General features: G+C 46.2%; 1 protein-coding gene and 1 long non-coding RNA gene across 8 annotated transcripts in view; both read left to right on the top strand.

Moving 5' to 3' along the window:
* The window catches only part of EXTL3 (exostosin like glycosyltransferase 3), a 136,138-nt gene that overhangs the window by 27,818 nt on the left and 81,801 nt on the right, over positions 1–26,519 (top strand). For 5 of the 7 annotated variants that reach the window (XM_059843132.1, XM_059843134.1, XM_059843129.1 and 2 more), the window contains exon 2: positions 13,725–13,799. The gene's annotated coding sequence lies outside the window, so the exon portion shown is untranslated. Of the gene's footprint in view, positions 1–8,973; positions 9,173–13,724; positions 13,800–26,519 lie in introns of those variants that run through there. The other 2 variants (XM_059843138.1, XM_059843131.1) reach the window with 1 other exon arrangement.
* Positions 643–6,260, top strand: LOC132325612 (uncharacterized). The gene is made up of 2 exons (XR_009485984.1): positions 643–3,911; positions 4,742–6,260. It is a non-coding gene; the product is annotated as an uncharacterized LOC132325612 (long non-coding RNA).

Here is a 26,519-nt window from a genome sequence, read left to right as displayed (position 1 = left end):
CAGAGTGTCTGAGGCAGGGAAGGACTGCCTGGTAGTCGTTGACACTGACCTTCAAATCTGAGATTTGTGACATGGGTGAGCTGATATCACAGCCTCCTGCTAGAAGGGGTGGCCTTGGTCCCTCTCCCTCTCTCACCTCTGCAGTCCCTGTCTTTCAGATGATGCCTCAGTGAAGTGATTCAGTTTGAAAATCCAACAGCAAACTGCTTGAGGGATTTTTGGTAGGAGATGAGGAATCCCCTTAGTGGTAGGGAGCACAAGGCAAGGTCTGGTTTCATGCTGGAGTGTCCTTGGAGGGGGATCAGAGAATAGCTTAGATTAGAAAAGCACTTGGAGATCACTGAGTCCAACTATCCCAGCACTGCCAAGGCCACCACTGACCCATGTCCCCAAGTGCCACATCCACAGGGCTTTTAAATCCCTCCAGGGATTGAGACTCCACCCAGCAGCTTTCCAGGCCCTTTCCCTGGCAGTCATAGGAATGGCTGAGCTTGGGCAGGTGAGAAATGGGCAGTGGGACAGTGCCACAGCCACTGGGCTGTGTCAGGGAGCTGCCCCAGCACCCTTCTCTCTTCCCTGCAGCCCCAGGGCTGTGTCAGGGAGCTGCCCCAGCACCCTTCTCTCTTCCCTGCAGCCCCAGGGTGTGCTCCCTTTATCTTTCCTGCACCCTTTTCTCTTCCCTGCAGCCCCAGGGTGTGCTCAGGACCAAGGAGGGCGATTTAATGAAGCACAGGGGCTCGTTCTAGGTGAACACGCTGAATGGACAAGAACAGTTGGCTGTTGTATATGACTCTGAAGGTCACCAGAATCAGATGCTCATTTTTCAGCTCCTCGTTGCTGCTGGGTGCAGCAGAGCTTTGTGCTGACACAGGCAGTTCCTGGCAATGGGGCTGGAGTGGCACTGAGAGAAGAAAATGCCACGATTTGAAGGTTCTTGGTAGCGAGGCGACTGGAAAAATGTGTATTGGGTACAAATTTGTCAGACTTTGGGGCTTCTTTTTATTGCCTGACTTCTTATTCTGATGTCTCCTTGTTATGAATTCTGCTTTTCTGTTTTGAGAAGTGAAAATAATAATCTCCCTTACTTCCTGTCCAATGGGAAGGAATGTCTTCATCCTGGCCCAAGCTAAGCTGCAGATGAGACCTGTTTTGGGAACTGCTATGCAAAAGAAGAGGAAGAAGAAACAAACAATTCTCTTTGAAATGCAGTTTTAATGGTTCCTTGGTAATTCATGCAATTATTTAATCGGCTGCACCATCCCTGGGATTATTATTCTTCTCAGGTAATAACTGGAGCAGTAAAGATATCTTGTAAATTGAAAAAAAGAAGGAAAAAAAAAGGGAATTGGCAGATGTTGTTTGCAGTACTGCGTTTTAGTAATTGTTTGAAATGACCTTTTGGAATCTCGGAGAGAAAATTTGTTTGCTTGACTTTCTCCCAGATCAGCTCCTGGCAATCTCGATATAGAGCAAAACTGAGTTGTTTTGAGTTTTTAAATTACATTCTGACAGCAAAGCCTGTTTTTCTGTGTGCATTACATTTTTTTGCTTTTTTAAAGGTTAAGCTCTGTTTGACAGGAGTTCCATAGATGAAGTTTTTGAAACTTTTTGCTGTGGTTGTTTGCCTGGATTTTTTTAAGCCAGAATTGCTTATCCTGGGTATTATTACAAAATAAATATTTATTTATTTCTTAATTTAAGGAGAAAATTCTCACTATATTTTTGAATGTCTAGGACGTGATGATGAAAGGTCTGTGGGTTTTTTGTTGGTTTTATTTATGGGTTTGCTTAGGGTTTGTGTTATTTTGGTTTTGGGTTTTTTGCTTGCTTTTTTTGTCTTTTTCAGCTTTAGAGGTTGTAATGTGATGAGATCATAGAATCTTTCCAGGTTTAGGGAAAGAAAAAAAAGATTATAATTTTTTTTACAAAGTTTTAGCAGAGCTGTTGTGAAATCTGGTTCCTCGATGCCACTGGCTTGTGGTCAGAGCCCACTGTGGGTTTGATTTGTAGGAAAATGTCCAATATCTGAGGGCCTTGCTCCACACCAGCTCTGTGGATGAGACCAATGGTTCTTCCTTTTTCCCTTTCCAAAATTCTGGCTTTTTCCACTTTAAAATCTGACAACCCTCAGAGAGTGAAGGGTCAGAAAAACACATTGTGTGAAATCTCTCAGCATTCAAGTTTTCACATGAGAGCCCATTGCTCTTTGTGTTTGCTGGAGCTGCACTTGTTGAGGCTGTGAGAGCCTGGTCCTCCAAAAACACCAAAGAAAACTCTGCGAGAGCCGTGCCAAGGAGCAGGTGCTGCAAAATTCAGCTTCTGCCAACTCTGGAGAAAATTGCACTGATGGAGATCAGCATCTCTCAAGGGAAAATTAAATCTCCAAAATGAGTGTCCGAGCTGGAACAAGAAACAGATGCCAGAAATATGTCCAGTAGCTCAGTTTGGAGTTTCCCTCCCTCTCAGGCTGATCCCTCAAGGCAGCGTGGTGTCCTCAAGGACTGAAACCTGGAGTTGTTTCCACAGGGGACAGAAATAACAGAAAGGATCAAATAGGACCCAGCCACGATGATCTGGAGCTGAGTGAGCAGCAGCCTGTGTGATTTCAGCCTCCTCATCAGGCTGGTTTTACACATCCTGACTTGAAAAAGTAGGTTTTTCATCCTTGGATCTGAATAGACAAACCTGAGGGGCTCCATATTTCCTGCTAAATTCCAGATAAGATCTTTTACTGTTTGAACTTGCAAAGCAGTTTAGGTGTGTGCTTCCCTGCTCCTGCAAAAAGCTTGATCCACCCCTTCATTTAGTTGAGTTTGTTTGGAATGAACAATGTTCCTCAAGCTGTGAATGCAATAGTGGTTTAGCTTAAAAAAAAAAAAAAAAAAAGAAAAAGAAAAAAAAAGAAAAACCTCCCCTGCAAACAGATGATGTAATGCCCAAGCTCCAAGTTTAAACAGTAGCTAATTTGCCAGGGGATAAACCAGGGTGAAATCTGTCAGGATTCCCAATTTCCCACATTCACCAGAGCTTTGTTCTTTCTGCTTTCAAATGCAGGGTACATTTGTGTGTCCACACTCTGTGGTTTCCTTCAGCTCCTGCAGCCAAAGAGTTTGTCCAGGGGCAAGAGAAAATGTTGCTGTAAACCTTTTGTTGCTATAAACCTTGATATGCATCTTTTTGGTTTTAAGTTTTACTTAGTGACTGAATTAAACTCCTGAGCCATCCCTTTGATGAGCTGCAGCACAGGGTTATTTATTGTAGTCTCTTTGCAGGCACGTTCCTTTGGCCAAGCAGGATTCACTCCCTGCAAGGTCCCTGGGGCACTGCTGGGTGGGAGACTCCTTGTTCTGCAGCTGGTTTGGGCTGCCTGTGGGTTGTTTACTTGGTGTTTGGACTCTCCTCTCCCAGCCAGTTTTGTACAAAACAAGGAACACTTAGTTTTCACACATTAAAAAAAAAATAAAAATTACATGAGCAGCTTTCTCTGCTGGTGGCAGCTCTGGTCTGTGTAGTGCTTGGTGTCTGCTGACAGGAGGGGACTTTGGCTGGGTGGGGAAGAGGGAGGTTTGGATCACACTCCCCCTCCTCCTCCCTGGGATGCTCTGTTTATTGGAATTCTTCACTGACCTATTCCTTTAATCCTCAACTTTGGCACCATTTCCCAGGGCTCGTGGTGTAAGCACAGGGCTTTGCCAACCAGCAGGATGAACCAGGGCACACAGCAGGGTTAGAGACATCCAGGAGCTGCAGTGTCTGCCTGTGCTGGTGGAGGAGGGAAGATGTGACACGAGAAATTGAAGTGACACTTAAAGGAATCGCTTCCATCTTCTCTGGCTTTTTCTATCGAAAAGCAAGAAGTGCCCATCTTTGAACTTGGAGTAGCTTCATCTTAAAAGCTGTCCCAGTCTGGGGTGAGCCTGTTTTGGGGGATGTCATTACCCAGCCTGGCATGTGGGGTGGCTTCAGCAGTTTTTCTTGCTCTGAGCAGCGCTGGCTGAAAGCTCTGAGGGCTCCTTGTGCTGACGCTGCACTGGAGCTGTTGCTCTGGAAAACAGCACTTGGGGAGGGATCCCATCTGTGAGAGCATCTGACTCACAGCACCGAGATCTGCTGGGATGTGCTCCTTTCAAACAGCTGGATTTCAGAGTCTCACAAAAATTGTGTGAGGGGTGGGAAGCTGAGGGGCTCTCCTGCAGCTGATGGTTTATTTTTTCCATGGTTGAAAACTAAGAGTAGTGGGCCACTTGCAGTTTATGGTGGAGCTGTGCTTCATCTGTTCTGTTTATTATGATTTTATTCCCCACACTCTGCTTGCTGGTTTGACTCCTTCCTCTTTGGCATTGTTTTCACATCAATCCTTTTCCTCAGAATTTCCCTGCTCCCTGCCAGCTGTGGAGCAGCTGGGAAGATACCCGAAAACACGAACTGATCTGAAGGGCTGCTCAGAGGGGCACGGCTTGCCCATGGAGCCTGGGTTTAGCTGGAGCTCCTTGGATGGGCTGCACCAGCCCATCTCCAGCAGTGGTGGGGATGTGTTGAGGAGCTGTGGGCTGCAGACAAGGAGCCTTTTGTTTGCTTGCCTTAGCAACCCTGCCTCTCTGAAAGCTGAGATGTTCTCACTCCTGCAGTGCCCTTCCCGGGAATGCTGGTTGTTTCTCGGGAAGCAGGCTTGCTTTGGGGGGCTGATCTCAGCAGCCCTTTCTATCCCTAACCCCCTTTTATTTTTATTTTTTGATGACAGGAGGTCTCAATCCAAAAGAAGTCTGGTTATCTGGTGTTTTTCCCCCAAGCAGCAAGTCCTGCTGACTCTCATCTCTGCTGTATCTGTTCTGGTGCGCACGACGTGCTGAATTTAAATAAATTGTAGTCTTTGCTAAATATCTGTCAAATATTGACTTAGTCTGTAGGGTGAGCTGACTAAGCTGAAATTAATGGTGTAATTCCAGCTTGTTTGGCACAGTTGTGGAGCCAGTTTCATTGCAGATGGCAGAGGAAATTAAGATCTTACCTTGACTGCAGCTCTAGGGGAGGAGAGAGAAGCCTTGGGCTTATATGGCAGTAAGGAAGGACTTGGTGGAGACAGAGAGGGTGAGTGTTTTGTAAGGATATTGAGGGTGATAAAAACTCTTCCCAATGAGTGAGGTCATAAGACAAAAATTGAGGTGGTGGTGTTAACTGTGTGCTATTACAGATATCATGAAATGATCTTCCACATTCTGGTCCCTTGCCATAGCCCTGGGATAATTTTTCTAAAACTACTGAAAATGAGATCCAAAAAATATATGAGACAATCTGGCTGTTGAGGTTTTGGCACAGATCAACAGCCTCAGTGCTGGTATCTGCTGGCTTTGTGCAGGTGAACAGCTCCACGTGTTCCTGAGGTGCTGCTGCAAAATGACAAAGCCCTGACACCTCCAAGCAGGCAAAGAAATGGAGATGCAAGGAGGTGTCTAAAGGGATCCAAGTGATCCAAAAGAGCTGATGGCAGAACTGGAGCTAACCCACACAGCTTCCCTCGTGTTTCAGAGCCTGTCCTTCAAACTCCTGGGAAGCTTGTGGGTTTTTGAGGTTATTTTTGAAAGGTTTGCTGCTGGCATAAATGAATCTTGGAATTCAAAACAATAAAGATGCAGCTTTGGGGCCAGTCCTGCTTGAGGGACTGCAGGGATCTCAGGGCTGGTACAGTGAATCTGATGGAATTTTATGTAAAAGGAGAGCTCATGAGTTGGTTTGGGGTTTTTTCAACACCTTTTTTCTTCACCCCTTAACTCTTTTCTGCAGGTAGTAAGACTTCCATTGTAACTTTCAGTTTTATGTGAGCTTTGTGCCTCCAATCGATTGGTTCCTGGCTGATCTTCAATAGCCCAAAGAGCAAATGTAATGCAGCAAATTCATTATATGCTAAAATATTTATTGTGTTACTGTAAAGGTCACTGATGGCAGCAGAGGCTCAGTAGGATACAGTCCTGAATCTTTCCAAAGATGGTATCTATCACCACTCTCTTTTGAGAGCAGTGTCTTAAAAAGTACCTGGAATAACTCAGACCATGCTTTTGTGTTTGGACCTTGTGTAGGTTAATAAATGACTCTTGTGCTGCATCTGAAAGTGAACAGCTGTATTTAATTTTCTCATGTGTACTCCACAGATGTGGAGGGCAGAGAAAGAAAGGAAACTTAGAACTTAGTTTCATTTTGTCCCTTTTGGCTTGATTTAAGTAATTTGCAGTGTTGTATAATAAAATCTCCACATCTGATTTTTATTCTGCTTGTAGTAGTCTGGAATTGTTCGTAATGCCCAAAGGCATTTTTGCTCCTACCTGTGTAGGAGTGAATTACTTGTTGCCCAACATCACCTAGAAAGGTAGCAATGAAAAGACTTCCTGGCAGTGAGGTGGGCTGTGACTTCCCTTCCACTGAACCACAGAATGAAATATTTAATAAATGGATTTGGGGCTGGGAGGAACCTCTCATACTCTTTCCACAGGTGCAGGAGTGGTGGTGTGTGACTGTTCCCACACAGAGCCCTGCACGCTGTGGATACATTACTGACCTATTTGCTGGTAGTTTCAGCATCTGGCTGGGATTAGTTCAGCTGATCCCCAATTCTGTGCTATAATGGCGTGTCTTTAAGCACGGCTGAGATGATTGGATACTGAGGAGCATTTTGGAGTCTGGCCTTGCAAATACAGCTTGTTAATTGAAGCTGGGCTCGCTAGCAAAGCTGCCTTTTAAAGTTCTGCTGTCTGTCCTCCCCACGATGTTCCAGCCTCTCTGGTTTCTCATTGACTGCAGCCTGCCTGCTCCTCCCTCTGCCTGCAGCTTCTCTGCCAAGCAGTAGCTGCTGGCCTGCACATTTGTCACCTGTGGCCACTCCTCTGCCTGTGAGGGGCTCTTTCCTCATCACACCGAGAGTTCTCCTAATTGGAAGTGAGCGCCGAAGGGGCTGCGTTCACTGCTCAAGCTCTTTGCCTGAGTGTGCCTTTCAGGCAGCTGCAGTGAGGTTCAACAGCTTCGTCTGTCATGATCAGACAGAGCTCTAGATAATCTAGCAAATCTCTTGATTATGAGGGTGGGAAATAATATGCTTTGATTTACAGATGTTGCTGCACAAAAAGTGCTTCTGTGAATTCTCCGAATGGCAATATCTGGGTGCTTTTGGCATCCTCAGTCTTTGAGTGCATCCATTTTCTGAACGTATCCTGAATTCTGCACACTTGTCTGGACACAGACATGGACAGCTGTTTTACACATAAGCAGACAATTAATTATTTTTCAGTAGCATTTTAAGCCAAGTTCAGGGATAACATTGGGTGCAGGGCCTTGAAGTTTACAGTAAAAAAGACAAGGATGGTGGAGGCTGTTGCCTTATGGCCAATTATAGCCAGGTTGAAAACAGCAAGGGGGACAAAGCATATTTTTCATTAATCCTCAAAACACCCTTTCCTCCAGGAAGTTGTAGACAAACTGGAAAGCAATTTTCTAGTGTCCCTACCATTCCGGGCAGGATGTCTGATGCAGCAGGCACAGAGGTCTCAGCTCTGGTGCCAGAGGTGTGCAGCTGTGGTGGAGCTGCACCAGCAGCAGGAGCAGTGCAGATGTTTCTGAAGGGGTTTGAAGTATTTTCTCCTTTTGGGCACACCAGCTCTCTTGGTTATGGACTGACTGACAGATCTGCAGAAGGTTAGGAAGTGTTTTCACAACCCCTGGAGGCTGTGGTAAGCTGGAAGGAAGAGCTCCTGTGGTCTCTCCTGGCTGTGTGGCAGAGCAGTTTGGGAAGTGCTCAGATTGAATCTAAGCTCGGTTCTTGTTTGCGGGGTTTAGTTGTAATCTTGGTTTGCTGTGCAGCCACACTGTGCTTTCAGTGGGCCAGGGAAGAGAAGAGATGTTGGGAGGATAGAAATAGACTTGTTTTGGTTGGAAGGGCTCCTGAATTTATGGTGTTAGCTGCTTTCCTGCTGAAGGTGAGGACAGCATTTGTGTGGGAGACATTTAGGTGGGGACTTTTTTCTACAGATCTGCGTGGTGATCAAATTATTTCATTTTTTTTTTTCCCTCCTTTCTCGAGGTCTGCTTTATAACCAGCGGAGAAAAACACCCCTTTTCCTAAGCAGACATTTTGAACCAATCTGATTTTCTGTGCTCCAGCAGTGCCTGCTGCTCATGTTGGCTGCAGAGAGAGCCAGTCCAGCTGGTTCAGGTGTGCTGGGAATTGCTTGTGGCCAGCACTACTGAGTGAAAATGGCCAAACCTTGGCTGCTGGGTGGGTTTGTACCAGCTCCTCATAGTTGCAACTTCCTCCTGCTTGGAAGAAAGAAGAGCTGGTGTGGCCACTGGATCTGATTATACCCTGTGGTAGCAGGTCTGAGGTTTGAAGAGTATCTCTGGCCATTTTAGTGAGAGGCATTTTGGAGTGGTTCAGATATCAGTGAAGAAAGCTGAAAGGCTTTGTTTCACTCTCATGACCCTGGGAATATTGGCTAGTTGGTCAGCTGGGATCCATCTGCAAGGGAAAGGTCCAGCTGGATGGGATGATGTCCTGGTAGCAAAGGAGGGAATGAGGCAGGGCATGGCTCCCTTTCCCTGTGATTTTTGTATCTGTGCTCAGATGTGCATTGGTGGAGGAAATCACACTGAAAACGACCACAGAGCTTTCTGTTTTAACTCCCTAACTTGAGCCTGGATCATACAAAGCAAACCCTCCGAGCCTGTGAAGGGGTTTTTGTGGAGGAATAAAGCTCATTGTCAGCTGCCGTGTTCAGACCCTTGGGAAATTGTGACCATTGTCTGGGCTATTATTGCTTAATAAAAGCTTTGCATTTCCTCATTCAGAGCCTTGAAAATCTGGTTCTGTGCTTTTAAAAATAACTCAGCGTGAGCCACAATTGGGAGCATTCACAGAGGAAATTCTTCAGCCATTTAAAACAAAGCGAAGGGAGGGAAAAAAAAGCTCTCCTTAAAAGTGCTTTTACTTATCCATGAAGAGCGAGTGGTGAAGAGTGAGTGTGTCCCAGCCCTGCTTCCACTATCTGGATGGAGCACAGAGGCTCTGCTCCTGCTCCTGTTTGCTTCCAGCCTTCCAGGATTTGGAATCCAGCTGGGGAACCTGGGCTGGGCACGCTGGATGAATCCTCTTGGGATGTTGAATTTCTTGTGGATGAGCACCTCAGGACAGGTGAGACCTGCAGTCACTGGTGGGGTTGATACTCTTTGTGCTTGATGCAAAAAAGGCAAGAAAAGGTTTTTCTTTCTGTTTGTACCAGAGGCCACACCAGAAAAGGTCATTTCAGGTGAAATGAAATGTGGGCATGTGCTGAAGGATGTGCAGGTTTTTGGGCACCCACTCTGTGGGGAAGGGGTCAGAGGAGGGGGTGCTGTGGGCTCTGAGGTGTCCATCACCCCAAAGTTGGCTTCCCTGTAGTTTTTACTCTCCTGATTTGTGCTGGGAAATTATTAGGCAGCGCAGAAACCCTGAACTATTCTGCAGATCTGCTTTGGAGGTTTGTTTCTTTCCCTCTGTGTGTTCTTGGGTTTATTTTCCTTCTGGTGTGGAAGTAATTATGTTACTTGTTTCTTAAGTTCTGGCTCCGACTAAGAGGAGGAATGTACTCAGGTTTTTTTATGTTGTGGTGGTGTTTTTTCTTTCCCCAGTGCAGTTTCTGCTGTTAAAATATTCCGGACAGCAGTTGCTGCCCACGTAGAGCACACAAATGTGTGTTTAGTGGTTGCAAGACATGCTTGCTCTGGGTGTGCCTCGTTGTTTTGTTCAGTGCCAGTCTCTGCCCACATGATTGGCCATCGTTTATCATTGCCATCAAGCTGGGGAGATAATTTGCATTAGTAATTAGTGCTTTGTGCAGGCCAGAATTAGCTACACTGGCTCCTGATTTGGAAATAAGTTTTCTGTTGGAGCTGAGTGTTTTGTCAGGATAGAGACCAGGGTGTGAGGAGGGGATGACACTGGGCTACAGCAGGGTTGCCAAAGACACTTGGTAGCTAAGAAAGCTGATGGCTGGGATATTGTCTGGGTTTTCTTTGTGATTGGAAATGAATTAAAGCAGAAAATGCCTCTTCCATGCCTCAGTTTCTCCACCAAAAAATGAATGCTGCATGATTTGCCTGAGTGTGTTCATTAGCAGGAAGTACTCTCCTCCCTCTTCCTGTCTCCTGGAGCAGCTGTGATGTGCACAGGAATGTGTGGGGACAAGACACAGCCCTGCAGTTGCTGAATTCTGTCACACCATTGTGTGGTTTGGTGTTGCTTGAAATTTTATAGGTCATGTGCACCATTAAAATGATTTCCATGCCTATGTTTGGAGAATCTGCTGTGCCCACTTTCGTTTATATCCACATGACTGATCCAGGGCCATATGTTAAGAATATAACTACTTTTAATTTATTATTTTTTAAAAATCCATTGGTGTCTAAATACATCTAATAAAAATGCAGACTGGAGCTCTTTAATGAGGCGTAAGTCAATCCAGGCTCTCTTTTTTTTATGAGACAAAACCACCTCACACACTGGCTTCTTTTTGTATGGACTTCTGCTTTGCATTTCTACACATTCATCATAGCATGAAGCCTCTGACAAAAGGAAATAAGAAAAGACTGTTTAAGAGACCGTTTTGCTGTGCATAAACCTGAACCTTTGCAAAGGGAAAACCCCAGGCTTCAGCAAGTGAAATGCATGAAGCTGTGTGATGACAGAAAGGAAAAATAAAAATCATAATGCTGAGTAAGTTTAGTGTAGTTGTGAATTGTACAGCAAAGAACAGGAGCTCTCGGGAAGGGAAGTATTTCCAATTTTGTTCCTTGCCTTTGCAAAATTGCAAAATTCAAGTGATGGTTGGGAGGTTTTTGCCACCAAAAAATCTTCATTTTGGTGGCACCCATCTTGCTGGCTAAGCCAGTGGTCAAGGCCCTGAGCAGCATTATTTGGGTGGAGGCTGGGGGTGTGTGGCTGTCTCTGATTTTGGGGGCTTTGGGAGGAAATGGCTTTGCTGCAGGAACCGCTCAGCTCTGCTGCTCGCCGAGGTCCTGTGGCTGTGGTTTGACAGCTGAAGTCAGAGCACGGCTGTGAAATCAGACTCTGCTCACACATGGTTGTGGCTGGGTGTGAAATCCTCCGTGGTTCTGGCAGTGACAGTGCCCAGCCTCGCACAGCGGGTCCAGAGTGGGGAAAAAAAGGAGATCTGCTTGTTTTGGAACAGCCTCATCCTTTTCTCATTGCTCATGGGTTGGTCCTGCATGGTCAGTGTGACAAGGCTCAAGTGGGGGTCCCAGTCTCCTTTTGCTAGAGAGGACCCAAAACTTGCCTCACCAGGTTTATGGAGGAAGGGAAGGAGGAGATGGGAGCCTTAGCCACTCCAAGCTGTGATCCAGGACTGAAAGCCAGAGGTTTTGTGTATAGAACAATAGATCTGTAAGACAGAAGATGAAGAAGATGTTGATGAGTTTTCTGAAATGTTGGCCCACGAGAAAAGTTTCTGAGAGAAGGTAGTCAGGGCTGTGGTTTTTAAATTAATGACCTCTTTCTACAGGCAGTCAAACGTTCAGATTTAGCAAGGCTTTGCAAAACAGGAGGTGCTTTGCTGACAGGCTGTACATTCACTCGTAGGCACAGGAGCACAATGATAAATTATTTAATTATAGATACCCAAAGAAGCGAACCAGGCGCCCGCTGGGCTGTGTTGTCCCTCTACTTCCCCACTTTGCACGGTTTCTTACTGGCTGATTCCCAAAATCCAGCTGTTTGCAGCAGTGGTCTCACAGTTATTAATGTTAATTAGGTTCTGCTCTGTGAGTATTCCTGCACTCACACAAAGTGCTCAGCTCCTCACCCGTGTAACGAGCGTGTACTCAGCCCCGCTGTTAATTAGCAGCATCCCTCCAAGGACTTGTGCTCCTCTTGGGGATGGAAGTTTGGTGTGGAGCTGCCCGTGGTAGTTAGAGCAAGTCCCTGCTGAGATTCACGTGCAGACTCTGCCGTAGTTGGGTTGTCAGCTTTTTGCCCTTTGTTTTAATCTCAGCTTCTCCTCTGTGCATTCTCCTTGCTGAGCAGCGCGGTTGCTAAGGTTAGTTCTTTTCAGGTTTGCCATTAGAACCTTGTTTTAATCAGCGCTGACAAAATCCTGGCTGGATCTGTGCTCCAGGTAGGGGTCAGATTTAAGCGCTCTTCAAAAAGCTTTCATGCTACAGGAACATGGTGCTCCTTGTGCTGACAGCAGTTTTGTGTCTCTGCCTCTTAATAACCATCCTGTAGTAACACCTTCTTCCTTGGTTTGCAAAACAGCTCCATTCCAAGAAGAAATTTCCTCCTGAAAATGTGGAAGTGCAGTTTGTTCTTGGCAAATCTGACTGGGGCTTTATTATGGCTCTGATTTAATATCCTTGGTGATGGAATGCTCCTGTTGTGGGGGAAACATCTCTGAGAGGTGATTCTCTCTACAGAAGAACATTCCCCTCCTATTTTTTTTAACACTGAAGGCAATAGAAGGGAAGAAGCTGGTAAATACTGTGACTCTAAATGAGAACTAAATTATACTTTAATTTTTATGTATGTTCATGATAGAAAAGCAATGTGAGATCAGGAGGTCTTTCCAGAAGAGGAGGGTTGCTCTTAAATATCTCTGCTTTGTCCCTAGGTTTATGTGTTCAGTATCATCCAGAAAACTCTTGGTTTTGCATTTGATTGTAATTTGCATTTAGATTGGCTGCCTGAAGGGAGTCTCTTGCAGGGGAGATGGGGCTATGTGGCTCCAGTCTCTTGCAGATCTGGCTGGAAGTAATGGCATTTACATAAAAACCATTAGCTCTGTTATTGATAAACATGAAAGGCATCCATTTCATTTAATTTTTTGATGAAGAGCTTTTAATATAAGCACACAATAGCACTGAGGTAGTAACATTCCTGCCCCCCATCCCTCTGTACTGACCTCTTGTTTTAAGGGCAAGCTTTGATTGGGATTTTGTTGGTGGAGAGATGGGAAGTTATTTCTATTCCAATTTACTGGAGTAGCCAGTTGTTGTGCTACATTGTGGGGAATTATTTAATGCTCATTTTAAGAGGTGTCTCTATTAATTGAACGGGGATTTAATGTCTCCCTGAAGCACAGTTGGTCTGTGTGTGATGTATACCAACGTGCACGGCTGGCAATTCTATGGATAATCTTTCCCTTAATCAAAATGGGTTTAAGCAGAACTTCAGTGGCGCCTCATTAAGGGGATGAAGTGTGTAGAAACAACAAATGTATTAAAGGGAACTTCTTTGGTGCACTCCAGATCAGAGCCCATGCAACCCTTCAGCACCGTGTCTGCATAAACATTTGTTCCCCTGCGTGTCTGCACGTGAGTCTCAGCAGGGACTTGCTCTAACTACCACGGATTTGGGGATCAGGACGTGTCACAAAGAGCTGTGATTCACTGCCTCTGGAGTAACTGGCTTTGGGAAGCTGCTGCTGCTCTCATGTATAAATACCTTGCTTTTCTCCTGGGCCGGCTCAGGTCTGACCTCAACAGCCTCCAAAGGCAGCTGGTGCTGCAGTTGTTTTCAAGCATCACAGCATTTGCTTGAGAGACCTTGCTGAGAGCTTTGCAGGTGCTTTGAGTTCTTGACCTCAGAACTGTGAGTGTGTCTGTTTTGCATTGATTACCTGGCCTACTTCTTGATTTAAAATTTTTTTTTGTCACTTTATCTATATTTACAGCTCTTTTTTCCTCTCTAACAGGCTCCAGACAGATGAGTAGAGAGCTGGCTGCAGAAGAGGGACAGCTTCCAGTCTGCCAGCTGCTCACCGTGTACAGTGAGTACCTTCATATTTCAGGAATAAAACTTTCTGTGGTGCCTGATGTCAGCCTCAAATTGCCTCCACTGGGGCACAGCATTAAGTCTGCATGCTTGGACAGTGTTTTCCTAAAAGTACAAGCTTCCTTGGCTTAACTCTTGTTTTGGGAGAAGCTGTGCTCCAGCTCCTTTTATCTGAAGTGGTAAATTGTGTTCTCATCCCTTTTCCAGTAGTGGCAGAGCAGAGAGCTGCTGCAATTCCATCTGGTCCCTGCTCAGGGCTGTGGGGAATCAGCACTAAAGGTGTCACCTGAGGCTTCCTGTGCTGCAGGGTCAGGAGTGGAAATGCTGCCCAGAGCTGTTCCAGCCTTGTTGGAGGTGTTGGAGCTGAGTGAAGAGGGTGGATGAGGGACCTGCCACGGCACATGCCGAGGTTGCTCATAAATGAGTGCTGTGAAATCAGCCAAATGAGGCTTGGCTTGACTGGTGGGCGGAGAAGAGCAGGAAAAAAACCAGTGGAAAGCATTGTCCAGTTCATGGTAAGGATGGCAGGTTTGCCCTGAAAGTGGAGGAGAAAATCTCTATTTCATGGGGAATTTTTACACATTAAAATGTCTTGCATGCATGTTAATGGGCTGCAATAACGAGCCTGTGCTTTATGAGGTGTCTGCAAACATCTTAGAACTCGCAACTGTGAGGGAGTAAATACTTGAACTAGTAAATTCTGAGTAATTGGAGTGTCTTGGCCCATGTGGTACAGTGGTGTGGCCAGACTGAAATAGGGAATTGCCTGATACTGGTGTCTGAAAGCCAGGAGGATGCTCTAGTACAGGCTGTAAAATTCAGGTGAGTGTGGGAGCTGCAGCAATTGAGTTTGTTGTGACAGTCCTAGCAGGTGATTCCCTAAGGATAATGTGGGATGATGAATTTTGAAACTGAAAGTGTTTGTTAACAAAAGTCAAGGATGAACTAATGCATTTAGAGACTGGGTTGTGTCATCAGGTTGGTGTGGATGTATCAAGGGAGCAGGGCAGAGAATTCCTGTGCTTCTGGGGAAGAAGGGAAAGAGAGGCAAACTTATTTGTGGCTTCCTCATTTTTCCCCTATCCAGCCAGTACATGCAGGGTGCCCTGGGCTCAGGTGTCTATTCCTGTGTATTACAGCATTTCTCGCTGTACTTCAGCATCCAGGAAATCTTTGTGCCCTGCCAAACACAGCAGGGACTCCCCTCAGCTGGAACAGAGCTCCTGTGAAAAATTCCACAGTGAATAACAAAACTGGGAGTAGCACAGGAACAGAGCTCCTGTGAAAAATTCCACAGTGAATAACAAAACTGGGAGTAGCACAGGAACAGAGCTCCTGTGAAAAATTCCACAGTGAATAACAAAACTGGGAGTAGCACAGGAACAGAGCTCCTGTGAAAAATTCCACAGTGAATAACAAAACTGGGAGTAGCAGTGGGGGCACGTGAAGGACGAACGATGCCGGTATTGACCAGTGGTGCCACCGTGCCAAGGTCCTCATCGACAGCTCTAATCCCAGTGTGTGCTCTGAGCCAGATCTTCTGACTTGAGGAGCTGGAATCAGTCAATACCATTGAATTCTCCTTCTCTTTTGCATATCTTAAGGAGGAGGAAGTCTCGGGCTGACAGCTGTGCAGTTTGCACGAGGCCACAGGCTGCACAGGTTTCCCCCAGGACATCATTTGGCCTGTGCAACATTTCTTACACTGCTGTGGTGTGCAGCAGGTTCAGCACTGACCTTCAGGAGCCCTTCTGGGTTAGTGGGCCTGGTGCCTAGAGGAATGAATGTAGGAGACAAGGATTTCAGGTTTGGAGTCCTTTTTAGGGTGGAAGACTGTGATTAAAGCAAGGAGTATGGATTTAGGTCAGTAGGAGATAGCTGAGGGAAGGGCTGTTCTTGGCAGGGAGCTGGAATAGAGGAGATGCTGGAAACAGTCTGTGATTGCCACGGAGCAGAATGGGGAAAGAACCTGTTTCAAGGGACTCCTTAACAAGTCATTCTTATGCAAAACTCTCTCCATGACACTAAATATCTAAATAACTGGGTTGGGCCTGGAATCTAAAAATACTTTTGGGAGAACTCATCTTCAAACACTTCCTGAGACTTCCTGGCTTGGCAGCAAAGCCAAGTTCTGCAGGAGTTTTGTAGCAGGTCCTTTCCTGTGAGGATGTGGCACCATCCACGTGAACACCAGCGTGGGTCTGATGCTTCCTGTGCTTCACATGGGTTTGTGTGGTCTTTGCTCACAGCTGCAGTGAAGAAGGGCTGGGGGAGAGCACTTGGGCATGGCAGGGAGGGTTTGTGCTGCCTGTACCTCCTGCAGCAGCACTGGGAAGTGAAAGGGTGGAATTCCTGCTTCTTGCTGCTGTTCCCCTCAGAAGATGCTGGAGACTTTTTAAGATCCTGAGCTTCTTAAAAACTCAGGATGTGGCAAACAAACACCTGAGCTGGGGGAGGCTGGGTCTGTCCTGTCTCCAGCCAGGAATGTCCTTCATCTCCCATCAGTTTATTCAGCTCTTGTGCTTTCAGCCTCTGTCCAGGCATTTCAAAGTTTAACTTTGTGTGGTGAACCACTTCCTTTTGGTAACTGCACCTTCTGCCACCTCCTGTACTGTAAGAAGCTCATGTTTGGGGAATTGTCATTTGCAGTTGCTTAAAATTCTGTAAATCCCTGCTGTGTCCCCTGTCAGAGGCCTCTTTTCCAGACTACAATGTCCTAATTGATTCCATGGTCCTTACAGAGATGTTTCATGTTTTTGACCATCTTCACTATATTCACTATTTCCAATTTTTGGTCATTTTTTCTCCTCTAGAGTGCTCTTACTAAAAAATTGAAAGAACCTTTGGGTTTCTGAGGTCTTGTCCTTTTGCTGCAGTTCTCTGTATATTTAGCCATAGAAAAGAAACCAGGAATTTTGATGCTCCATGTAATAATAAGCCATAGCCTTTTATTTTTTTCTTTTCTAAAAAGCAGAGATTTGTGTGTCTAATCTAAAAACTCTATCAGAAAAGCTGTGAATAAACCTGATAGCTTTCCAGTGCACTGAGTCACTAGAACAATACACTGTTAACAAGGAGCCCTGGCAGGGTTGTGTGGCTTTTTGCTAAAGCTGTCAGCCAGGATATGGGATGCATCTTTGTATCCTGCAGCAATTTTGTGAAACTAAATGGCTGCTGGTGTCTTCTGCATCTTCTAAATGAGGACAAAAACCGTTCTGAGTGTTAAACCCTCTCCCCCCCTGCGTTGATTAAAAAATTATGTCAAAATGGAGAATTGGTCATATTTAGATAAATATAAATCAGTCATCAAACAGGTTCTGGTTCTGCAAGGGCAGGGCCTGGATCTCCATCTCCTCTGCTCTGCATAAATGATATTTATTTTATTCGTGGCTTCCAAAAAGTAGAACTGGAATGTGATGTGAATAAAGTGTTAACACCAGGGTTGCAGTCCCAGGGCTGCAGACTGACGTGCCTGGGGCTGACAAGTCTGTGGTTTTCTCTATCTGCCCTGACTCAGATCTGTGGCTTTTGTGCTGCCCTAAGGTGAGTCAGGGCTCCCACAGGGGTGATTAAAGCCCTGCCCTGTGGGCAGCCTGGGAAACTTGGGCCTCTGTTCAGCTGAGAACTCTTGGATGTTTTCCTCAGTGCTGAATCACAGCTCCCTGGACCATCCAGAGCAGTTTTTCCCAGCGTTCAGGTTTATCTTCCACGCCTCCACTGCTATTTCCACCACTGTGCTTTTCTTCTTTCCTCTCTGCTGCCTTCCCCAATGCTTCCTTCCTGCCTTTAACCCCAAAGAGCTCCCAGCTCTGTCTGTGCTCCACTGTGGCTTCTGTTCTGCACAGGGAACCCAAAGGACCAAGTCCTTGAGCAGTTCTCTCCCAGAGCAGCCAATTTCTGCAGCACAATCAGTTCATTGCACAGATTTGTCCAGAAAACACCAAAAGCTCCCCAAAGCCTCACCTGGCCTGCCAAGATGTGTCACCTGTGCCTCAACCAGTCCTGAACCCAGCTGGGGAGTCCTTCTGGACAGGGGACACCACGAGGAGGAGAGAGGGAGAGAAATACATCCAGAAACTCTAGGTTGATTTTCTGTCACTCCTCAGAGTGTCCCAGCTTGTTGGTGAAGGATGGAGGTTTTTTAGTATTCCTTCCCTCCATACAGATATCTATATACAAATATAAATACATAAATTTATATTAATGGCCCTTTCTCATTCTTCTTTTTCTTTCCTGTATGTGAAGTTGCACACAGCCAGCCTACTATAATAATTGCAGCTGTACTTTAGTAAGGTAGTAAATTGAGAGTAATTTTTAATCTGCTTGGGAGAAAAACAGCTTAATTGGCTGTTTCTCCTGGTGGTTCCAGGAGTATTTTTGGCCTTAGAGGGTATAAATGCAGCAGACATTGATCTCCCTGAATGAGGGGTCAGCTCTTCCTGGACAGCACTGGAACACTGCATCTATTTATTTATATTTCACCTTTTTTTAGTACATTGCCTGAATAATACAGCCAGTGTGGAAAGGGCCTGTAAAATGCTGAGTTGTGTGGTGGAATTTTGCTCTGCCCAAGTCAATCTCTTGTGCTGAGAGACTCCATGTAGGGAAAACCTCCTGGATTAGCTTGGAGGAAGGGATGGTTTGGGATCCCTGCGGTGATCCAGCCACGCTGGGGAAGTGGAGCTGGGAGAATCCAGCCCCTTGTGCCATCACCCAGGGGACTTTTGCATTTAATGCAGCCATTGAAGCTGGGAGCAGAGGCTGTGTGGGACAATGTGTAACGGGGGAGCTGGAACAGGCTGCCTTTGTGGCACATCACAAAGCCAGCAGTATGTGCTGGAGTGCTCCTGCTTGCTGAGCCTGGAATGTCAGCCTGGCTTCTGTTCTCCTCCCTTCCCGCCAGGAGCTGCTTCGCATTTGGGGAGAATAAGTCACTGTTTGTGTGTTTATTTCATTTCTGCTCCCAGTTCTTGGATCACACAGAGGGTTAGAGGGAAGGAGCTCAAGTGAGGTGAAAGCCATCAGGTTGCTGTGAGATCCTCTATGGTGTGTTAGTGCAGGGCTGCAATTCTCCAGGCCTCTTCTTGCTCCCTGACAGGAGGTTGTAGGGAGGTGGAGGTCAGGCCTTCTCTCAGGTAAGAGGAAACAGTCTCAGGCTGTGCCAGGGGAGGTTAAGTTTGGATATCAGGAGAAATTTCTTCATGGAAAGGGTTGTCAAGCATTGGAATGGGCTGCCCAGGGCAGTGGTGGAATCACCATCCCTGGGAGTGTTCAAAGAAATGTGTGGATGTGGCACTTGAGGACCTGGTGTAGTGGTGAACGTGGTGGTGCTGAGTTGATGGTTGGATTTTCGTGATTTTCCAACCTTAAAGAATCCCTGATTCTTCTCTTGGTCTTGCTGTTTCTTTTCACTGTTAAATAACAAAGCTCAGTCACCCCGTGGAACGGGATGAGCTTTGAGGTCCTTTCCAACCCAACCCATTCCATGAACCTGTGGCTTCATTTATCCAGCAGCAGATACTGAGAGCCCTCTCTGGAACTAATTTCAGTTTATCTGACCTCAGACAGCTGGGTAGGGAACAGTGCTGGGAGGAGAACCCTGCAAGGAACAAAGCCTGAGAACAAATGAAAACTTCTTTGTGATATGAAAATGTTGCAGTAATTATTTAGTATAATAAAACTATTTCAGAGTGGTTTAAATCATTAAAAGGACTCTCCAGGAGGTTTGCATTACGGTAGCAGTGACTGGGAAGTGAGAAACAATGGCAGTAGCACAAATTTGGTTCTGTGAGTGAACTGTAGAGACAGCTGGGTGTAAATGCTGGGTGTAAATGCTTTCTAGATCTCCTGAGACTTGATAAAAACTTGGGAACTTCTGCTGGGGATAAAAGTGCATTAGCTCACATTGTCAGGTGAAGCTTTTTCTACACTGAAGGTTCACCTGGCAGTTCAGAGGGAGGCCCTTGGGAATAATTGTGGGAAGCACAAGTGAAATCCTCTTTGCTTTTGTGTGAGTAAGGAAGTTCCCAGCACAACTCCATCACAGAGGGCCCTGATATGAGAAGGATTTACTTTGTGAATTGTTCTGTCATCACTCAGCAGGATAATTGACTTCTGATTAGGGAGAAAATCTAGCTGCAGGTTGGTGTTTGAGGTTCTGAAGTCCTCTTGAAAAGGCAGAACTCCTCCTCAAACATCAACGGCTCTCCCGAGAACAGGATGCTGGAGACTCCATTATACAGGCATTGATGTAACAGCTGTTCCTGTTTGAACAACTTTATTTCTTCCTCCTCCTGTTGCAAATCAAAGGAAAAGTGGGAATCAGTGTTGTTGTTTGTTCAGAATTAATAAGAAGGTTATTTAATTTTTTACTGCTGGAGATGTTTTTGTCACATGCTTCCTGCACTCGGTGGCTCTCTGACCTGCTGCTGCTCTCTGGGTGTTTTTAGCTGGTGATGCTGATGCCTGAAGGATTCTTATTCCTTCTGTTCCCAGCTCCCAAGTGACTCAGGAGCTAAAAGCAAGCCAAGATCTGTGCCTCCCACGGGCAGCAGAAAGGCTGATGTGGAAGTCACGGGCATCTTGCTGTGAAGATGATGCTTAAAATTTTAGAAGAGGAATTCTTCTTGGTCCAGAGTAGTGAGCAAGGGGGGCAGCTTCACCTCTCCAGGGAGGCTCCTGGGCAGAACAAATTTCACTTCTGCCTCTGAGGCTTGCTTCAGCCTGGACCTGTATTAGGTAGTGCTGCAAAACAAACCTACCTGGAATTCAAGAATATCCTGAGCTGGAAGGGACTCACAAAGATCATCCAGTCCAGCTCCTGGCCCTGCACAGACACCCCAGCAATCCCACCCTGTGCCTGAGAGTGCTGTTCAAACTCTCTTGGAGCTCTGGCAGCCCTTGTTTTGCATGTTAGTATTTGAAAAGAGAGGGGGAAGATTTTGGAAGCTGGTGCTGAGTGGAGCTGGATCTGTAATGGGATCAGAGTCGTTGCACAGTGCCTCAGCCCTCTGTACCAGTGGCATTTTTAGAGGAGAGATTTAACCTGGGAGAGGTGCAAGGGGATTGCAGTGCGCTGAAACTGCCCCTAAGGAAAGGAGGATTTACTTCTTCCCTTTTCCCTCCTGTCTCCTGCGTGGGGCTGCCTGAACTCTCTGCTTCATCCTGCTGGTCCAGCTGCTGCCTTTCCCTGTGGACAGATTTAGAGCCCTTTTAATTCCCTCTGGAGTGCTCACCGTGAGGCTGATGCCTTTGAGGAGGGAAAGGAGCCTTTGTCAGGTCTCCAGGGAGCTAATTTATACAGATCCTCTTGGGTTCACTGGCCAAGTGTGTCTTTGTTGCCATGTGCTTTTGCTTCTGAGATGGAATCCTAAGAGCAAGGCCAAGTGTCAGGCTGCTGCTGGTGGCGGGGCTGCAGCTGCACAGCTCATCCTTTAAGGAGGGAAAACTGCCAAAATTTTGGAGCTGAATTGGATGTCTCAGCCTTTCTGGTCAAAGTTGGCTTTTGTTGTTCCAAAGTTGTGGATTTTGTCAACCTTTAACCTTTAGACTAAAGCGCTTTTTAATAATGAGTTTATTTTATCAGAGATATAAGCAGGAGATTAGAAGATGTGTGGGAAAAGAGTGATCTTGCCCTTGCCAGCTCTGATAGGTATCACTGGTATATTACTATCTGCTGCATTTTTTCTATACAGTAAAAAAATCATGAATGTTTAAAAAAGTGTTATAGCTGCATTTTTTCCAAGCCACGATTACAAAAGGATAAAAAAATTGAGACAGAAATTGACTGCTTGCTGTTGAACAGTGAGCTTTGCCTAATAACCAGAATTAAAAGTTTTTATGAACAGTCTCTCCAGAAACTTCTTAAGAGTGGAGCTCAGCCTGAATGTGAAAGCTTTTAAAAAGTCTGTTGGAAATCCCAAACCAGCAGGGGGTAGATGGAAATATCAACAGGAGAAAACAACTTCTGCACAGCCCGGATTTGTTTTTGGAGAGGTTTTCCCTTCTCCAGAGATGGAGGAAATGCAGAGTGACAGAGAAGTGACTGGTGAAACCCAATGCCACTGCTGGGTCTCCTGATGGTTTTTCCTGCCCAAATGAAAGCCCCTGTTTTTTTCTTTGCCTCTGTTCATTTTATTCAGAGTAAGTGTTCCCATTATCCGGTGCGTGTGAAAGGCTCCTGGCCGCTGCCTGAGCTGGATAATAAGGGAGTAAGCCAAGAGCAGCCTAATTTATAACTTGTGAAGTGATTCTCTTCAGAGCACTAATGAGCAGTGACCCAAGCACAGGTAAATTATCTGTAGGGGTTTTTTTCCCCCCCCTTTCCTCTTAAATCTCTGATCATTTCTCTCCCCAGGCAACCTGTCTTTCACCACCATTAGCGTTGTCTCAGTTTTTGTCGACATTCCAAAGTTGAACCACTTTATCCACAATTGATGTGTGCTCCTGTAGGGTGGAGAGCACAACGTTGGTATAAAAGCATTTCTAAAAGCATGGCTCATTCTTGTGTTGGAGAGGAATAATGGACGTGGGATACAGCTTTAGAGTTAGAAAGCTCTCTAAATTTAGAGTGTGCCTGTGCATTGTAGCTGAACTGATCTCATTGCAAGCTGGAGATGCAAGGAAAGGTTTTTGCTCCCAGCCCTGTGTTCCCACTGATCTTTTTGCACTGATACAGATCCAGTTCCTTCTCTCTCAGTCCAGACAGTTTCCTTCCAGCCTAACTCCCTGATTCAGGCTTGGAAGCTGGGGAGGAGATCCCTCTTTCCAGCAGCACCAGGCCATGAGATCAGCTGAACAGCAGTGCAAAGCCACATCCTAAACCTCCAAATCCTCTCGTGCCAGGAGGATGTCACTGTTTGAAAGGTGATCCCAGTAACTCTGCTCCCTCCCTGCTGGCATTGTGGGGCAAAAGGCAGGGTTTTCCTACTGCTTGGTTATCCTGAGTAAAGTTACTCCTCCTGGGAGTAGCTGTCTTTGCTGACAGTCCCCAAAAGAATGCAGAGAATTGTGGGCAGGCCATTGGTATGGCACATGCTCTGTGATGTTCTGTGTGCTACAGCCAGCTTGGAAAATAATTAAAACCTCAATGTTTTGCTGTTTTTTTGATGGATGTTGTTGGATACTTAATGGAGCTCGTTGGCAGTAAACACTCCTTCCCTGGGGATCTTTCCAGAGTCATTCAATCTGGTGAGGGATAATCTGGAATAGTCTCCTGTTTGTCTGGAACATTTGCTGGACATGGGAGCTGCAAAAAGGGGCCCTGTCAGGCATCCCTGAGCAGCTGCAGGGTGACAACAGAGGTGAAGGGCCAGCAGAGGGGTTACTGAAAATATTAATTACAGATGATGTCTGATTCTGTAAATAAGAAATACAGATGATGCTGTGGTGGTGAAAAAACCCCAACCTTTAACTCTAAGGGCAGTGTTGATCCCCCAAAGGAAAATTATAAAAGGCCACAAGCAGTGACTGAGAGTTACAAAGTGTCTTTTAGTCAGAGATGTGCAGATTCCAAACATTAATTTGGGTGGGAAAAAGAGGGAATTAGTTCAACAGCTGCTGGGCTCTTTCTAAGCCATTTCAGAGGGGGCTTTGAGTTGGTGACTGCAGCAGGTTGTGCTTGACGTAGGAGGTTTTTATACCCAGTGTCGAATTCCAGGCTACCAAGTGCTGCTTGTTTCGTGTGTGGTGTTTGCTCCCCCAGGAGAGGGTGAGCACAGGTGGGGGCATTGATCTCTAGAAGGTCACAACAACAGCTGCAAGGTGGCCTTTGCAAAATGCTTCACATGCAAAGGGATGTGCTGCAAAAATTCTCTGCTTTCTGGCTCCGTTGGGGCTTTCTTTTGCAAAACATTCGCTTTCAAGAAGGATTTAAATGCGATTTCCAGATGTTAATGTGATAGTGGGTTTAATGCTGTATTTTGAGGGAGCAGCCTTTGCTGAATGTAACCTTGGGCAAAGTTTAAAACAAGCAACCAAAAAAAGGAAAAAGGGAAGTGATAAGGAGCTGGCGGCCATACAAATACGGATTTGTGTGGGAAGGCCAAAAATGTGCTGGGTCTCTTATCGGAAAGTGTGGAATAACAAGGCCTGGCCCCCACCCCTTGCCTGGAGCCCCCTGCTCCTCCTGCAGCCTCGAGTGCTGAGCCTCACACCTCTGCTGAGCGTTTGGAACAGGGCTGCTCACGTGGCAGCAGATCAGAACCAGTCCAAACCCTTCAAAATGTTTGTGGGAAAAACCCCAGAGCAGCAGCCAGGAAAGGTCAGTGCAGCTGCCTTGCATTGCAGCATGTGTTAAAACACAGGAACAGTTCCCAGCTGGAATTGCCCTCATTGCAGCCTTGTCATCAAGATGAAGTGGACTGCAAATACATTTCTGTGGGAATTGCTCTGGATGCAGAGCACCTTTAATAATGTCTCAATATCCACCTCACTGTGTGCAGCTCTAATATAAGCAGAAGCCAAGGGCACAGATGGAATTATCAACCAAAATGCTTTGACTTGGCTGCTAAAATTTACACGAAAACATTATTTTAATGCCTGTAGTACCATGAGTGAGCATATTGGAGAAGCAACTCTGAGCTGGAGGGCAAAGAATCACAGAGACAGAATATCTTGAGTTGGAAGGGATTCCTAAGGACCATGGAGGCAGATCTCAAAGGGTGCAGAGACTGCGACCTCAGAGAGTGAAAAGTCTCTGTTTCAGCGCAGGCGTTCGAAGAACGAGTTGGAGTTCTTCAGTCCTCGGTCTCAGAGTTGTTGACTGTATCTTATCTATAAAAATTTTTCTCCTGCCCTGCCGAGGTCCGTCCAGCAGGACAGTTCCAGGCACTCTGCCTGCCCCCAGGGCTGTGTTATCTTTTTAAACTAAAAACTACCTGTACGATATCTACAATTACTTTCCCATCACCTGTGTTAGACAGTGAGCTTCTACTCTAAACCAATCCAAAAGTGCCAACATCACAGCAGAAGATGGAGGCCAAGAAGAAGAAGGAGAAAGGCTGGACACGCCCAGATTCCTCCATCTTGCCCCCTGAACCCCCATTCTAGAAACCCCAAAAATCTACTTTTTTATCCCATGATAAATTCATTATCATTCTACTTAATTTGTTGTGGCTTGCAGATCTTCATATAAGGTTGGTAACTTGCTCCACAGGTCATAATCAAAACCACAGGCATTTCTGGGCTCTGTGCCAGGATCCCTGAGACCCCTGGCAGGGGTCTTGGCTGCTCAGGACAGCCAGAGGGATGTCCTGGGTCCTGACAGTCTCCCCTGTGCATCCCTGAGAGCATTATCCAAACACTCCTGGAGCTCTGGCAGCCTGGGGAACATCACCCTTTCCTGGGGAGCTGTTCCACCCTCTAGGGAAGAACCTTTTCCTGCTGTCTGTGCATGGGAAGAGCAGGAGTTGGATCTGGCTGGTGGAGGGAGCCTGGAAAGGGTGTTAGAGGGGGGAGCTGAATGCAGCAGCAAACATCTGCTGCCTCTACCCCGAGTTTGTCTCCTGGCTGTGCCATGTTGCAGCAGCACAGGTAATGCTGGAATTGCACAACCTCCTTCCCTGGGGAGGTTTCTGGTTTTCCCTGGGTCTTTGGAGCTTCCTGTACCTTGGATCAGCAGTGAGGAAACGGTGGCACCTGTGTGGGGCAGTGACAAAGCTGAGTTTGGGGTGATGGCCCCTTGTGCTGTGGCATGTACCAGCCTGGTTTTGCAAGCCAGACCTTCGAGCTCCTAAAGGTCCTGTGATCATGCAAGCCCCCAAGAAAGCCAGCTGAGGCACTGGGTTAGCCTAGGAAAAGCTTTTCAGCTCCTGTGCTTGCTCTGAATGCAGCCTGCAGCCCTGGACAGTCTCCTGAGCTGCTGGGTGGTGAATTGTGTGCTGTGCCCTGTGGGTTACACTGTAAACACAAAAGGAATATAAACAGAGATCTATAAAACCATTACTCACTGTGTGTGTAATCAGTGTCTGCCTTTGGGTGTGAGCTCTGTGGGAGGGACCCTGTCCCACAGCGTTTCTGCTGGACAGGGATCTGCAACAGTCTTTGAAAATGCTCCACTTACTCTTAGGTTTCCTTTCCAACTGCATCCTTAAATGTATTTCCAACTGAAATGTATCCTAAATCAGCTGCTTCAGGGGTTTGGGTTGTTTTTTATGAACAGGAAGGAACTCCCAATATGCTTATTTTCATGGTAAGATCACAGGCATCGACCCCCACTGTGTATTTTGGTGGTTTAGTTCACGTGTGTGTTTATGCATTTTCTTCCTGACCTTGCAGATGTTCTCAGCTACTCTTTTATAGATCCAACAAACTGACCCTTCCCCTCTTAAATACCAAATGTTCCATGTCAATTCAGCAAATAATGGAGTGGTTTTCTCCCGAGGAAAAGCTTTTTTCCAGGACACAGTGGTACTCCTGCCCTGCCAGTGTGGGTGCCTCAAACACTTTGTGCCCCTTTTGTCTTTTTTGGTAATGATTTCACTGCTCCTTTTTATTTCCACTGGTTCTGCCTGCTTTAACTCACTCTTTTGGCTTGAACTGACACCATTACTGTTTCATCCTGTTGGAGAATGGTGTTTTATTGGAATAGTGGGAGCAGCTACAAGGAGGGGCTGAGGTCATTGGGCTTCTCCAGCCTGGAGGAGGCTGAGGGAGACTCGTCAGGGGTTGGAGCTTCTTCCTGAGGGACAGCTCCAGTCTCTGTTCCCTGTGACAG

This window comes from Haemorhous mexicanus, chromosome 3 (genome assembly GCF_027477595.1).
Source record: "Haemorhous mexicanus isolate bHaeMex1 chromosome 3, bHaeMex1.pri, whole genome shotgun sequence".
Classification (NCBI taxonomy): Eukaryota; Metazoa; Chordata; class Aves; order Passeriformes; family Fringillidae; genus Haemorhous; species Haemorhous mexicanus.
Note: the sequence above shows the minus strand (reverse complement) of the source record. Positions and strands in the feature narration are given on the sequence as shown.